Source organism: Rattus rattus, chromosome 6 (genome assembly GCF_011064425.1).
Source record: "Rattus rattus isolate New Zealand chromosome 6, Rrattus_CSIRO_v1, whole genome shotgun sequence".
In the NCBI taxonomy this organism is placed as follows: domain Eukaryota; kingdom Metazoa; phylum Chordata; class Mammalia; order Rodentia; family Muridae; genus Rattus; species Rattus rattus.
The window spans coordinates 112,550,265-112,563,306 of NC_046159.1; the positions used below are offsets into that span (position 1 = coordinate 112,550,265).

The following is a 13,042-nucleotide window of genomic DNA, read 5'->3' on the forward strand; positions in this document are numbered from 1 at the left end:
TTACATTTCAAATGTTATCCCCTTCCCCCATCCAACCACCCAAATCAAATTAGTGAGTGGCTGCTCTTCTATCACAGTTCTGCATAGATCTACACATTTTGCCTAGCAGACCTCTGGTTTGGTTGGAAGGTACCACAACAGGGTAAGGCCTAAACTGTCATTGTTTTAACTACAGCAACTACCATATTACCATGTGGCACCATGAAAACAAGCCTATAGCAATGAATCCTCCAGCCTATTTTCTGTTTGATATTGCTATATCCCATATCCATGGTGTCTGAAGAAATGGGGTCTTGTCAACTAGTTCTGTTGAATAACCAAGAGCTTATATTTTGATTAGCCCCAGGGTCCTTCCTGACAAATAAAAGTTATTGAAATGTACCCTACATTATATTGAGTTTTTATTGTTTAATGTCTCATTGCTTTCAGGAACAGCATTTCCTAACCTTGTGGGATATCATTTTTAAAACTCTCTTCTCCATTTGGTTAAGTGAGATAGAAGATACTAGATTTCTAAGTGACTTTTCCATACCACCTTCATTTTGTTTGACTTGCCTTTCTTTTTTTCATGTTCTCAATTTCCACCCTTCTCTATTCTAATTAATATAATATCTTTTCACATTAATTCAATATTTTGTAGTGTCTCTCATGCCTTAAGGAAAGTCTACGCATACTGTTGCCTTCTTAGTTTCTTGAGTTTCCTAGGTTCCACATTTGAACACACAGCACATGTCTTTCAGGGCCCAGTTTCCATTGCTCATTTCTTCTTTAAATAATTTCTCTTGCATATTTGACAAACCTCAAACATAAAAATGGATGTAGGCCTTAGTCACATGGTACTTATGAATATTTGAATTGAATTTGTTTTAATGTATAACTCAAAAGTACATTTAATTTAAAAACTTGAAAATGTCCAAATTCTCTAGTTCTGCACACAATTCCTCAAAGGGATTTCTGGAATTGCTAAAATGGAGCCAGAGATATGTTTTCTGAATCCATGTGTTTGAACAGGCAACCTAGATAAAAAGATGGTGCTACTTATACTGTTGTAATGGTGTGAAGTCAGGCAGAACACTGACAAGGTGGAGGTGGAGAAATAGTCCAGGATGATGCAGAGTTTTACAGATGCGGTACTGATCACACTCTAAGATTGTACTTAAAAAATAGGACTCACATTGCAAGTGCATCTTTGAAAAAGAACAGTGAGCTTAGTGTTAGGAATCAAGATACAGCACTTGATAATGACATGAGAACTAGTAAATCTCAAACTTTTTGATCAATGATCAAAAATGAATGACAAGGCATTGCTTTTATGTATATATGTAAGACACTGTAGTTATATTGTGCCTTCAAGACTTGTTGACCTTTAATTGCCATTATATTAATAATACTATTAAAAGCGAGAAAGGTAAGAGGTTTTCATGCAATAGGGACATTGTCCTTATGTCCCAGGAGTGGGCTTCTGATCTATCATCTATCTATGTTTTATTTATCTACATATCATAGATGCATCACATTTTACTTATCTATATACATTCTCACATGTACACACATGCATGTCACATGCTCTTGTAACAAAACGGTATTTCTATAGCTATAGAATGGGAGAAGAGCTATAGTTTGAAATATTTTACATCACAAATGGAATTCTCATTCTGAGCAGTGCTTGAGTGGACACCTGTGAATCTGCACAGCAGTCATTAAATTTAAATGCAATTTGGAGCATCAGGGAAAAGGCTTGTTCATTCCACTTTCTTCACCATATAAACTCGATGACAAAGAATGCTCTGAAGTGTGTAAAAAATCAAATTGGGTTTAAATTAATATTCTGTTCTATATATGACACTGAACACAACCATGCAAAGTTGCTGGTAAAATCACATACTAATTTATTGGCTTTTAAAATTTATTTATGATGCAAACCAGTTAGTTAACATCTTTCCATGGCCTCTGTATCAGCTCAAGGTTCTTGCCCTATGTGAGTTCCAGTCCTGACTCCCTTTGGTGATGAACGATAATGTGAATATACTCTACTCTTTATCAGTTATTTATTTTCCGATTCCTTGGTTTCTATGAAGGTAAAGTCAGATGATTATCCAGTTGTTGTCTATGAAACAATGCACGATATCTTAGCTGCATACTTTGGGCCATCTGCAACATCTTTCGTATGACAGAATCACATTTATTGCTCATTTGTGACGGTTTGAAGTTAGTTGATCCGCAGACCCAAGTTATAAGGCTCATGTTCCCATTACCGTGTGTAGTTCTGTGTGCTACGCACCAGGAAAACCAACGATTTGTGGATTTGTTCTCAGGACATCAGGTGGAAGAAGTTAGAGTAATTGACATCAGTCGGCTGTGTATTCAAATCAAACAATGAGGAGTAAAAGACTTGTGATTCTGTTCGATTGGCAAAACAGCTTTGCATGCTGAACTGGATCGTAGGGTATCAAAAGAAGAAGAAGAAGAAGAAGAAGAAGAAGAAGAAGAAGAAGAAGAAGAAGAAGAAGAAGAAGAAGAAGAAGAAGAAGAAGAAGAAGAAGAAGAAGAAGAAGAAGAAGAAGAAGAAAGAAGTAGAGTAAAAGAAATAACAGAAAGAATTTACTAAACAGAAACAGAGAAGCACTTGCAGGAACAGAGTTGGTTGATAACTGCCTCCAGTAGAACAAACCAGGCTGATAGTGAGGGCCAGACTGTTCTTAGCAGTAGCCAATCAGAGGAGTGTGATTTGGGAGAAGGAAAAAAGAGGTTCGGAAGCATAAACTTGTTGCTTTTTGATTGGTTTACCCTTTCCCTAGAATGTGGCACAACGCACCTGTGCTAAAGATCAAAAAAGAGATTAAACTTTATATTTGCATTTTTGGCTTCATTTAAAAAGACTGAACATGATAACAGGTTATATTGAGCATTTTCCCTTAAAAATAAAATTCTATGCATTATCATTCAACTCTGCTTTCCTAAACAAGACCTGCTTGATTTTCTGTAGTAGATTGCTGAGGAATTACACTTGCTCAAGATCTTTTTCCTTTAAATTGTAAACATCTTATCTTGCCCTGTAATTGGCTGTCTTCATAAGAAGTCATTTATTCTTCTGATTCTGACATTCAGGTATCTACTCTATCCTTCTCATTAGAAAATTTTTATTGGTAGTGAGGGAGTGTCCAACTGAATGAGCTTAAAATCCTTTGTGTGCAGAAATGTACAAGTTTGCAAATGTTCTAACAATATTGAGTGTGCAATAGAATTTGGACAAAATCGTTAGGACAGGGGCAGAGGGTGCTGTTGATTTCAGGATGTTTTGTGGCTTGCTCCATTTCTCTGATGCACTCAATCATGGCAGTGGGAGAGACCTCAAGTGTCTGTTGGTGTTTGATGCGGTCCTTGGTATTTTGTTCCCATCTTCTCATTTCTCAGGTTGGGACTCCACTTACTGCTGCAGAGAAGTAAAGATTGGGGGAACACCCACATGGGGGAGGGGAAGGGGAGGAAATGGGGGCTTATGGACAGGAAACAGGGAAGGGGAATAACCTTTGAAATGTAAGTAAAGAAATATATAATAAAAAATTAAAAAAGAATTCAGATTTATTGAGATTGTTGCTTTTGTTGTTCAAACCTTGTATACTAGATTTCACATGTAAAGGGAGTGTTGTAGACTGATACATTGTATTTTCTGTATTATGAAATAATTTTTAATAATAATGAGTGACATTTCAAAAGATGTTCTATAACAATTATGTTTTCTGCTTAAATAAAATGTACAGTTTAGTTTAGAGAAGATAATCTTTTAAATTTTAAGCTGATAGTCCTAGTATTTTCATAATCCCACATTTGATAATATATCGAATTGCCACTTTATATCCACAAAGGCAAATAATTAATTTATGAGTGTAGAATAATTTGCACTAATCATTGTAAATACTTTTACTTTTCAAGTGAGTAAAAGATCTAATTCCATGAAAGACTGAAAAGGAATTGAAAATCTCATATTGTACAGGACCAAGGAAGGAGTTAGCTCGCTACCAAGGTTCATGTCCCTCCAGTCTGTCTGCTGTCAAAAGTTTCTTTATTCAGATTTTAAACTGTGTTTATAGATTTTATTTTCATGTGTTCTCCATGAAAAGATGTATACAGGCATATGTATACAGGTTAAATATTGATTAGTATTTTAGATAGTCATATATTTATAGATTTTTCAAGAGGTTAATCACAAGTAGTTTTCTCTTTGTTCTGAATTAGAAGTGGTTTCTGTTTTAGAGTTCAGCATAAAGCTCAGGTTCACACTCTCTAAGTATACCGTTTTCTGTAGAAAGAAGAATATATATATATATATATATATATATATATATAATTTATCCATGTGTCAAATGAGGCTAATGGTTATTTAATATTTAACACTCTTTAAAGTCTTATGTTACCTAAACATGCAGTTAACAAATATCAATTTATGGAGTACATTTGGCTAAAAGTCTGTTTTGGGCTTACTAAAGGGAATGCTTTCATAGTAGAGTTTCCTTCTTGTTAAACTATAAACTGCTGTGGTCAGAAGTTGATTAGTGGTGGCAAGTCTTGCTTTTTAAGACTTTTCATTTGAAGATTGGAAAGGTTTCTGGATTTTGTTGTGTTGCTGCTATTGGTTTTATTATGTTTTTTGTTGTTGGTTTGATTTCGGCAGTGACTGGGATCAAACCCAGGGTGTTACTAAACTACCACAGAGCCACACCCCAACGCCAGGTTTTCAGTTTCATGAAGGCTTTTCTTGAGAGAAGATGTCATGCTGACTTCAGATGAAGTGTGTTGTTTTATAATGAGAGCAGTCATCATCGGGAGCACCATTTGATTGGTGCTTTGCATGGCAAAACAATATTGCTATTTGCATAAAAATTTAGGATAGAGATGAGAATTTTCTAATTCTTTTTAAGTAAATCCTCCCATTTGTGCCATGTCCATGAATCTGACAAAAATGTGTTCCAATGCCGAGGACACATCCTGCACGGACCAAACAGTTTCAGATGATTTCTGTTCCATCACTATTAAACTGTGACATTCTCATCAGCTCTAGTCAGCGCTCCTGCTTGAAGAAGGAGGCCTGGGTACTTCCTCCTAAATGTTAGTGCAGATCTTATTCTGTTATACTGTCCTCTACAATCTCTCCCAGCTTTTTAGAAATTAGCAAAATTGTTCTAAAAAAGAAGTGACATTTTAGCCTACCCAATTATACTATGCATTCCATTACCTATATTGACAGTACTTGCATAACTGTGGTAATAAACTCAATAGAAATCACTTACTTCTAGGTCCTTGCTAGAGAATTGCTATAAACTTGCTAAAGACAGGAACCGTCCATTTGAACAGAGCCCTTGAATCCCTGAAGCTAATCTTGTTTTTTCCATTATTTAATGATTATTTGGTGTGTAATTTCAAAGGAATTCCCAGCTCCACAGTGTTGGGATGAGGAAGTTGCCATTATTTTTGGGAAACAGATAGTAAGACGTACATAGCATTGTAGGCAACATGATTTTGTGCGGTGAACACACACTAGTAACCACAGGCACTACAGTGTTTAGAGTTTGGACTGACAATGCTGGCAGACCCTTAAAACTAGCATATTACAAAGTCTTCTGACATATGAATGAAATGATGAAAATATTTGCTTTTGTTAATAGAGTCTGAGCATTTAGACCATACTTCTAAATATTTAAACACACCAGTGATTGTAGCAAGAAAACTTTTGATTTTGTTTTTAGCAAGTTTGCTTTATTTCTCTTTGAGATTTTTATTCTACATTAATAACATAAAGATTTGAAATGAGAATCATGCTGAAGTTTTTTTAAAAGATATTTTTATTAAGCTGTAGAATTCAGTGCTTTTTTGTTCTTTGTTTTTGTTTTTTTTTGTTTGTTTGTTTGTTTGTGTTTCAGCTCTTCTTTCTCTTGCTTTCTGGGCCACTACTCTAAGTTTCTCTTCATATTTCTCTTTTTCTTTTGGAGCCATGTTTCTTTCTATGTGGGTTCGCATTTCCAATGCTTCTCTAGCCTTCTGATCAGAGTGTATAGCGCTTCAACCAGTGTGGCAAATTTTTCATTTATACGAATTATCTGAAGCCAGCCTTTTATGAGTGGAATGGTATAACCCTTAGAGTTCTTCCATTTAGAAATGCAAGGAGGGATTTTCCACTCCTGTGGTTCCTTTACAGTCATCTTCTGAGGAGGAGACTGCATTACAGGGTCAGGAGAAGAAGATAGTCCCCGGGTAATTTTCCTCTTAATGTTGAATCTTGGAGGCTCCAGTGGGTTTTTCTGCATTTCTACCCTCCGAATAACCCTTTGTTTCGCTCCAGAATTGAATGCTACTCCTTGCTGAGATGGTGTGCCTCTGGTACGCACCATCTCCTCCAAAGGAGAATTGAGATGCATAAGAAAGAGGATTCTCTCTGACATCGGGTTTTTCTGTGTAGTCCTGGGTGCCCTGGAACTCTTTCTACAGAACAGGTTGGCCTAGATCAGATATCCGCTTGCCTCTGCCTCCCAAGTCGAAGGCAGCAAGGAGAAACTACTGTCCGTAGTGAACTTTTAATTAGTCTCTGGCTATAGTTGTAAGTAACAAATATAAATTACGTGAATACTGTGCATTAAATGATAATTTATGTGTAAGACTGCTTTGTATGTTTTGTGATTTTTGTAATGTAAGTAACTTGATTAACTCTTATTTCACTGATTATAGTCAACTGTGCCGTGTACAATTAAAAATCATTCAACATCTTTCTGTAAAACTGAATTTGCGATCACGGCATAGCTGTGGAGTAGAGGACTATTTTTTTTACTGACAAGGCTTCAAGAAAAATGTTGTTAGACTTTTTAAAGTATAATAAAGCTCATGATTTTTATACGCTAGAGAAAAAATTTATTTATGTGTAATTTTACATCTCAGGAAATAATCAACATAGTAACCAGGTTTACCATCTATTACTAATAGCTGGTTTTCAAATAATGTGGTTATTTTAATCAATCACTTTTTAATTTGTGGTCAGTATAATACCACCAATGTGAGAGGCACTTGTGTGCTTCTCAATTAATATTCCTCAGTACATCAATATCCTTTACATACGGGTGAGCAAGTGAGTAAATGAATTAATTAACTGACAGTGAGATAACCTGATATCCTATTTAGGGTTTTTTTCCTCTAGAAGTTTCATTTAAGCAAGACAGATGTAATAATTTTATGTCAACCATCATTTTGCATGCAACAATCTTAAACTTTTTAAAATAAAAGTTAATTGGCAGCCTTTAATATGAAATTACCCCACCCCAATTTCTCTTAAATTGCTACCTAGTAACAGATGATAATGGTGAGAACAGTGGTCAGGTAGTGCTCTAGAGACCCCTCCTGATGAATGTTAGATGTATAACAATTTCTACTTGAATACTGTACATAAACTGCTCTGTAAACTTTCAGAAAATGCTTTTAACTGCCAGGGAAGAAATCATCTCTGAGCTTTCCTATTTTGAATGCTTGCCTCTGATATTTTATACTGTTGCAGCAACTTTTTAAGTCTCTTAATTCATTCAAGCTATGGGGAGTTCCAATTTATTAACAATGTGAACATGTGAGACACAGACTGTCAGTATTTGCACCAAGATAAAAAGGTAAGAAACTCTAGTGTACAAATACTAAAGAAATGACCACAGCATCAAATCTGCAGAACAAAGCATCCAGGGATAGAATCAAGACTTACTCTTAACAATATTGTGATGATGGTAGCGATGTTAGATCTCACAAAGACGTACATTTATATTCTACTCTATTAAGGTAGGTAGAAACACACGAGCTTCCACTGAATGTAGACATATGAAGTATTTATTGAACATCAGTCTAGTTATCATAAATATCCTTGCCTTTACTATTTATATCAAGTAACACAAAATGCATTAGTAGAACTCTTGTTCAATTCTTTGTTTCTTGAAACTAGCATAGCGCCTAGCACAATGTAGATAATTTATTTCTAAACTACTGATTTTAGAGTGAATTGATTTAATGTATCTTTTTATTCATTGCTTCATTCATGAATTATTTTCCAGATTTTCTGGGCTTCTGTTGTGGAATGATCTTTGCATGTTATTGGGGAGAAACAAAAGCAGTCTGTGATGCTCAGAACAGAGAAAGGATATTTAATTCTTTTTTTCTTAATTAATCTAATTTTTGTTATCCTATTTTCCCCTCCTCCCTCCCTCTCCCACCCACCCACCCACTGACGTACTCCCATTCTCCCACACCCACCTCAAGACCGTGGCATACACGGGGGAAACAAGCTTTCCCAGGACCAAGAGCTCTTATGATGCCACACAATGCTATCTTCTGCTACAGATGAGGCTGGAGCCACGGGTCCCTCCATGGGTATTCTTTGGTTGGTGGTTTAGTACCCAGGAGCCCTTGGGAGTCTGGTTGGTTGATATTGCTGTTCTTCCTATGAGGTTGCAAACCCCTTTAGCTTTTTCAGTCCTTTCTTTAACTTCTTCATTGGGGTCCCTGTGCTCTTAAAGGCACTGTACAACTAGTTTGATATATTCTACACCAACTGGAAAGAAAAACAGAAATCATCAATGATATCCTTACCAAACTGAAATTAACCACAACTTATCATATTTCTTAGGAACCATCTGACTTTTTTCCAGTTTGTTTCAGTTTTTTTTTCAAAACAGAAAGGCAAGTGCTCCTATGAGGAATGTTTACTTTGAAAATGTAAAGAGCATCTTAAATTTACAGAAGATTAGCTCTTCTTTCTTGGCCAAACACCAACTTGCTGGTTACTGTTCAGTTTGCTATACTGGAAAATTTGCTGAAATTTTGTGTGATCACATATATTTAGTGAAGAATGGAAATTACGATGTTAGTAAATTTGAGCTATTAGTTTTGCTAATCTAAATCTAATGTGTCTTCAATCACTGCCTATTTATTTAGATCCATGTGCTTTTGAGTTCTGCGCTCACCTACAACTATTCTCTCGGATTACAAGTTCAGTGGAAGCTTATCAAATTCCTCTTAGAATCATATTCTGCTTGTATTTTAATGCCATTGCTAATCCCTTCTCCGCTTTGAGGTTAGCTGCCTTATAGAAGTTAGGGTTTCATTTTACACAGATGTGGTGGGCTTCTTAGTGCTTGGTAATTCTTGTTCATCATCTTAGGCTGTTTTATTATCTTCATAATTGAACCATCACTTTTAATTTAGGGAGACAGTGATGACAGAGACCTCAGGGACCTGAACACATAGAATAATTGAGAAATGTGGTCTCTATATAGTGTAGAGTGCTTTCTCCTTTTTTTGTGTGTTATTTCCTTGACTGAATAACACATCTTGAGTAATATTTGTTTTCCTCTTTTAAAAATTGGTCAGAGATAATCCTGTACCTACTCTGTACAATTGTATTATGAAATGGAAATTAAAAAGTAGTGTGTGGTTAAACATAAGGCCCTTTAAGGTCAGTCGTGAAGCTCTGAGATATCCCTACAGTGCTCTGCTGGAGTCTCTTGTGTTCTTGGTGGACTTTGTTTTCGAATGCCTGTTTGTCCTTTATTTTTTTTTAAATAAGAACTTTTAACAGGGCTAAATTAAGATTAGACAAAATCCTCTACACATCTCCCATACAGACTTGCTTCTGAGAGCGTTAAGGTTTGGAGGCATTTTAGACTTCTCTAAAGTAGCTCAGAGTCTGTTCTGTAGAGGAGAGTGCGCTAGAGGATTTGATGGCTCTGAATGCTTTGCCCTGCTGTGCTTTACAGTTCTTGATTTAAGTGGCCTTCCAGGCAGCTCCGGCTCAGACGATGTTAGAAGCTCCAGAGAGGATTCAAATATTCAGGCAGTGTTAGGCTGCATTGGGCTGCTTTCTGCTTACTTTGATTAAAGCAATTCTGGCTTGATAAAGGTTTGAGTGAAATGTAAAGATCAGCCAAATTACTAATGTCAGGATCGAAGGGATAAACAAACACCACACTTATTTTCTTAAAAAGAATTCTCTGGGAAGCAGATGCGAACTAAATCCTTAATAGTCTGAGTGTCATAGTGCTACACAACACTCGGACTTTTGCTAGTGTCATAGACGAAACTTACATTTTATAGTGTACTCAGTCTATGAGAATTTTTCAACTGTTAGATTTATTTCTATAATAAAATAGAAACATTTTACTGTGAATCAATACTGTTTACTCATAGAAATATACGTCCCTTTAAACATCTATAATAAATTTACTTAGATGGACTAATTATATAACCTATAAATGCACATAGAATGATGAAGAAATAAAATTAGCAAAAATAATGATAGTAATAATGGCCTAGAAAATCAGAGTGCTTACACATGATCTGAGCTCTTGCCCAACAATGGACAGTGCGTTTATAGTCAATCTTGGGAGGAGATATATTTTTTATTCATGAGCTTCTAATGTATTGTCATTTTGGGAGCAGTATTGGGAATTAAGATGATGGCATAAGTTTCTGTCAGTTACAAGTTTCAAACGTCAACCTTAGTTATTACCACTTTGAATTTATATGATGAGCAAAGGGGCATGGGTATTTAGTCTGTATTAGTGATTCATTTGATACATATTTTTAGCTAAATTTGGTTTTAATTGGACTGTTTTCTTTCTTAAAGATTTACTTACTTTTATTTTATGTATATGATTGTCTTGACTGCATGCAGTCCTTGCAGAAGCCAGAAAGGATATTGGGCTGCATGGAGAAGGAGTTATGGAAGACTGCAATCTGCCATATAGGTGTCTTCTGCATGAGCATCAGAGTAGCACATTCTTCTTAACATTGAGACATATCTCTAACCTCTAACCCAATAAAATGTCATATAATATATATTATATAATTATATTATATATTTCTATATAATATATTAGGAAGATATCACATATATCATATATTATATCATAATAAATTTATTATATATATATATATATATTATGTGTAGTCAATTTTTATATCTTGTGGGTAAATCTTCCTGGATGAACCTGTATGAAAATCTTCTAAAATGGGGCTAATTAGGATTCCTATCTAAGGGGGACATAGTGACTAAACTGGCCTCCTCCTGTAGCCAGGAAGGACTTTCACTAGAAGCAGGGGTTACATCAACCCAATCACAAAACCTTCAATCCAACATTTGTCTGGCCTACAAGATGTTGAGGGATAAAGATGAACAGAGGCTGAGGGAACAACCAAACAATGACAGCCCCAAGTTTAGACCCATTCCAAGGAAGAGAGCCAACTCCTGAAACTATCAATGATGCTCTGCCATGCTTCCAGATATGAATATAGCATAATTGTCTCTCCCAAGTGGCTTTGTTCAGCAGTGGATGGAAAAAGTGCAAATATCCACAGGGAAACATCAAGTGGAGTCCTGGAGTCTGGTAGAAGAGGGTGTATAAAACTCAGCAATCCGGGGTGAGTCAAGGGCATCACAAGAAGACCTACAGAGTCATCTAACCTCAGTCACTGAATTCCCAAACAAAGAATATTCAAGGGCTGGACTTATACCAACCCCACCCCCAAATTTGTAGCAGATGTATAGCTTGGTCATCATGCAAGTCTCTAACATTTGGAGTCAGGAATGTCTCTGAATCTGTTGCCTGTCAATGGATCCTCTCCCCCCTACCTGAACTGCCTGGTTAAGCCTCAGTAGGAGAGGAAGTGCTTAGTCCTGCTGGGACTAGATGTGCCAGGGTAGCATTGTACACAAGTTGGCCTTTTTGCTTCTCTAAGAAAAAGTGTGCATGTGTGTATGTAATGGGGCAAGATAGTTTTAAGGGGAGGAATTAGGGGAGAGAAGGGGATCTGCAATTGGGCTGTAATGTGAATAAAAATATAAATTATAAAACAAAGACAAAACAGTAGATTTTGAGAAACAGGAATTTTGAATATTGATTATGTTATATCTGTTATAGTTTCTCCTTCATGCATCCCATATTAAGAAAAATGTCTATTTTACATAACATCTGAAAGATATTTTTTTATATTTTTGGCAGATACTTTTATGGAATTGGCTTATAGATTTTCTGTGAGAAGTGTTATTATTATTTTTATGAGTTGAATGCAGCATCGGTGTTGTCCCTGTTATATTACTTTGAACATTTGTTCCATTCAATTCACTGTGATATGTAAGGGTCCCTTTCAGTAATCTTTCAATCTCAACTGAATGATTCCTTTTTAAAATAGTATTCTATGTTAATATAATATCTGTATAGCACATTTTGAAAAGAGAAGTATATTTGCTAATTGTTGTTGCTGTGATAAAATACCATTATCCAAAGCAACTTAAAGAAGATTTTATTTTGGTTTATAGAGACTTGATATTAATAATGGTAGGGAATGCATGGTAGTCTGTTCAGGAAGCTGACACCACATCTCAACTACATTCAGGAAACCCTGAGGGAGAATAGTAAGCAGAGACATGGATTAACCTGTTAAAGCCTATCCACAAAGATTTACTTCCTACAGAAGGGTTCTTCTAAAGGTTCCATAACCAACTCTTCATCAACAGCAGACCACATGTTCAAAGACCTGAGAATATGGAGAACATTTCTTATTCAAACTATTACAAGGTATGAGAAATAATGAAACACTTTTATGATTGTTTTTGCTATTATAAGCTTTTGCAGTCTAACTTTATTTGGGTTTCAAATCATGCTGCTTTTTGTTTAATAGAACCATATATATGTATATATTATACATATATAATTAAGAAATAAAACAGAATAAGATCTTAAAACATGAAAAGAGAATTATTTATAATTTTATTCATTTTACTTTCTTCATATTTAATGGAGATTTTCCCATATCTGGCTTAAATTAATACCAAAATTATTATTTGTTTTCATACTAATATAATTTGTGTATAGATATATATGTGTCAGGTTTATTCACGTAGACTTTTTTACATACTGTAAAATACATACATTTAAATTTTTATTTATTTTTTACCAATAGTTAATTTTTTTTTACTTTTCATCCCAATTGCAGCCTCCTTCCTCTTCTCCTCCCAGCCTCA

General features: G+C 35.4%; 1 pseudogene; it reads left to right on the forward strand.

Moving 5' to 3' along the window:
* Positions 1-2,038: 2,038 nt before the first annotated feature.
* On the forward strand, positions 2,039-2,824 carry LOC116904425 (annotated as a pseudogene).
* Positions 2,825-13,042: the final 10,218 nt, after the last annotated feature.